We start from the raw sequence: 4,217 nt of genomic DNA on the forward strand, positions 1-4,217 counted from the left end.
AAATGGCGGGAAAAGGGCCTCCTCTTGCTGATAGAGCGGCCCCACGCCCCTTTTCGCTTCTGTCGGCGCCCCCAGGCAAGCCCCGGGCGCTTGAGTTCGGCTCGGGTTCGCTGGCTGTTATTTCGGTCCAAGCCGGCGCTAAATGAGATCCTGAAGGCGCGACTGGGCCGATTTTTGGCCACCAGCGCTAAAAAACATCTTGAAAGGGTTTGTTAGGAGGCGTGGCTGGAGATGCTCTGAGCTCCACCACCGGCTACGCTGCCGAGCATGCTCTTTGGTACACTAAAGGCCGAGCTTGGTGCATGACCGTCCAGTTTGTGCATGCGTGTGGTCTTTGGGCATGATCCTTCAGTTTGCAACGGCTAGCTAGCTGCTAGGAACATGCATGTTTTCAACTGCTATCAAACGGTGCGCTAGCTAATTTAAGTTGCTTCATACAGCACTAGCCAAACAGGTCTCAGTATTGACAGTACTTCAAAATACTTTGATATGTCAAAAACGGAGTATCTAGCACCTAGAAGTTAAAATACTGCAGTTTTCAATACTTTAGTTTAAGTGATACTTTGCTATCAAATACAGCCTCATTGTAATTAAAAGTATGGTAATCTTAAAAACTGTAGTATTCTATAAATACTTAGAAAAGACCGAGTTATCAAACTTTCCCATGTGTTAGAACACTTGTTACTTGAGTTTGTTAAAATAAAATTGCGAGGAAAAGCTTTCATTATTACTCGGAATAAGTGCTACTACATTCAACATCTGCGAGCCCCGGCAAAAAATATGAGAGATAAACTCCTCGACAATTTAGCTAATGCATGCCCCTCACTCGCCGAAGCCAGGCACAACTTGTTGTAGTAGACAGTCGGGAGGTCGTCGTGCTAAGGTGTCCATAGGACCAACGGCTCAAAACAGCAACCACTGCCGATGAAGAGAAGCTTAGATCGAAAGGATCCAACCTAAAGGCACATGAACAAAGACGAACAAAGACTGGATCCGAGCGGATCCACCAAAGACAACCCGACCAAATCTCACGAGATCCGCCGAAGACACACTTTCACACGCCCTCCGACGATGCTGTACACACCATTGGGACGGGGGCTAGGCGGGGAGAATCTTATTCCATCTTCAAGAAGGCGCCGCCGTCTCGTCTTCTTGATCAGGACACAAACCCTAACAAAACTTGAAGAAACACCTGAAAACGGAGCCCTCTCGCCGGCAAGGGATGTGATCCACCGCGCACCCATGGCCCTAAGGCCACATGAGACGTGGGAGATCGGTGCCACCGCCGACGGAAGGCAGAAATCCTAGCCGCCTTTTCTTGGAGGAGGGACAAAGGCGTCGCCGACTGGTTTATTGTTTGACTGCTAAATCTTTGCCAAGTTGGATGACCCATGCCACCACTGTTGTGGTTGGAAGGAATATGAAACAAGTTAATAATTGAAATATAACAGATTAAATACAGAGAAATGCACCGTAGCATCTGGGTGTCACACACCCCTATATGAAAACATCATTAATAAAAGTATAAGGAAATTTCAAAAAAATTGAAAATTTTGGAATATCAAACCTGGGTGCAAAGTGTACACCCATGTTCATTTTCGCAGGGAATAGGTGTCTGTGGTATTCGCGGCGTAGGAATTATGGTCCGACATACGACACATCTAATTTTTTTTCTCTATACATACTTTTTTTTGTCTTTTTACTGACATTAACACAGGCTCCCATTACCCCATGAAACTGAACACAAGTGTACAAACGGGCACACGGGTTTCATATCCCAAAATTTCCTAATGTGTTTTAATGCTATATTAATATAGGAGTGTGTGGCACTTGAGAGCCACAGGTCCTCTTCCCAGAAATACATCAATATATGGTACTGCATGCACCAATCTCAGGGAAAATAAAAATGATGTCAAGGAGGACCGCGCTCGGGAGCATCCATGCATTTCTCTTTGTTTACTACCATAGAAAACTAGAAAATTCACCTTGGTACGTCGTCTATACCTCAACCCACAAGTGTACTATGAATACAGTCGAACACATATAGGCTAAGAGCAACTCCAGCCGTTCGGCCCCCTGGGGCTCGAAAAAATCGCCGTCTGGAGGTGAACCGACGCTAAAATCAGGCTGAGACCGACTGGGGTCCCAGCCGCCGCCCCCTAGGGTCGCCCCAGACGCCTATGTTAAACTTTTTAAAAAAGAAATTTGGCTAAAATTCGGCAAGCAGGACATAAATTTCGGCGACTTAAGCAGTTTTTACATAGCAAACTTAAAATTTACTAAAAGAAACAAAGGCCGCGACTACAGGCCAAAGAACACGCTGAACGTGGCGTAGTCGCCGCCGCCGCCGCCGCCGTCGTTGTCGTCCTTCTCCTCCTTCACGCGGGTGCCAATATTGGACCCCTGCCCGAGGTCACCCTGGCGGACCGGCGGTGGCACGTCGTCGTCGCTGATGTCGAGAACGACGACGCCTCCCTCGTCGCGGCCCCGACACCGAGCGGCGATCTCCTCTAGGACGCGGCGCTGGCACTCCAATTCCAGCCGCACCCAGTCCTCCACGCCCACTTCGTGGTTGTCGCGTCGTCGAGCCCCGGTTCCGTCTTCACGCCGGTGAGACCTGGCTCCGTCTTCACGGCGGCGAGCCCCGGCTCCTTCTTCGGCTTGACGAGCCGGGAAGGAGCCAAGGAGGAGGCGTGCACGCCCTCGTTGATGATGATGCCGGCCGAGCGGCGTCTCCGTTGGCTCGGCCTTGACACTGAAGAGTGTCGGCGACCGGGAGGAGTGGGAGGAGGAGCGGGAGGAGGAGGAAGAGGAGCCGGTCCTCCTCGGCATCCATTGGCCGCCGCTAAGGCAGGGGACCGGGCGGCAGGGTACGTCAACGGCGGCTCGTTGCCGCCCTCGAGGTGCTGGAGGACGGCGTGGAGCGTGCAGCCCGGGGCGCCCCAACATAGGCTACGTCCGTCGCTGTTCTTGGTGCCCCGCACCACAGGTGCATTGTTGGTGGAGGCCAGCCGCGTCGCCAGCCGGCGTCCAAAGTACGCCGCCCACGCCTCGTGGTTGCCGGTGGCATACTCCGGGAAGCCCCGTTGCTCCTCCATCAGCGACGCCCGCACGCGCTCGACCTCGTCGTTGAATTAGTCGGGGCGTGTGACGTCGGGCATCGGGGGCACAGGGACGCCCCCGGCGCTGAGCCTCCACCTCCCTGACGCGCGCATGTCGGGAGGCGTCGGGATGTTGGCTTCATACAGGAGGTGGGCTTCCCACTCGTGCAGTGAGCGAGGGTTGAAGCCATTGGCCGTCACCCCATCGCTGGGGAACCTCTCGCCCATCGTCTGTGGTGGCTTTGAACGGGGAGAGAGAGGAAAGAGTTCATCGGCGGTGGCTATGCACGGGGAGAGAGGGCGCTGCGGGCGGGTGCGTCCTCCGGTGAGGGAGGTGCTGCTTTATATAGAGGTGAGGGGGAGGGAGGGAGGGGCGACAACGTTGTGTGTACGCGTGGCGGGAAGGGGTGCACCGCCGGCCCATGAGGAATAAATGGAAGGCTGATCGGCGGCAGCCTTGGCATTGGTTCCCCACGGGAAACCGAGGCGTTGTGAGGACGATGAGGCGGGGGTCGCTGACTTGGCGGGCCCGCTGTTCGTTCGCGCCAAAAACATTGCCCCGGCGCCCCCAACGCGTCGGGTTTGGCCTGGGTCCGTCGGCGTCAATTTCGGTCCAAACCTGCAAAAAAGAGGCTCCTGTGGGTGCGACTGGGCCGGTTTTCGGGCGCCGGCACTAAAAATTCACCTTAGGGGTCTGTTGGGGGAGCGGCTGGAGTTGCTCTAAGGTGAGGAGGAGAGATGCAGCGTCCCGATAGTGCCATCCGGCGCCAAGGAGCCGCACGGCTATCCTCCATGAAGATCGGGGATGCAAGCAGTGGCGGAGAGGAAAATAATTTTCAAGTCTAGCATAGTTTATGGGGAGAAAAGCATGTGTAGTGCAACTATACTAGAATATCAAATATACACTACTCCAAAACAGAAGACCTACGACACGGAAATTGTGTAAAACGGCGAGATGAAGCTACTTCCAAAAGAAAATTTCAAATGAAAAGAGTTAATATGAGAGAGAGTCAGAGATGGGGTCGTCTGGAGATGGCGTTTGAGTCGGGCGGTGTGGAGGGCGACGCAGAGGGCGACGCGTCTGGGCTGCGCGAGGCGAAGGGAGACGCAGCGAGC

Source organism: Triticum dicoccoides, chromosome 2B (genome assembly GCF_002162155.2).
Source record: "Triticum dicoccoides isolate Atlit2015 ecotype Zavitan chromosome 2B, WEW_v2.0, whole genome shotgun sequence".
Lineage (NCBI taxonomy): Eukaryota > Viridiplantae > Streptophyta > Magnoliopsida > Poales > Poaceae > Triticum > Triticum dicoccoides.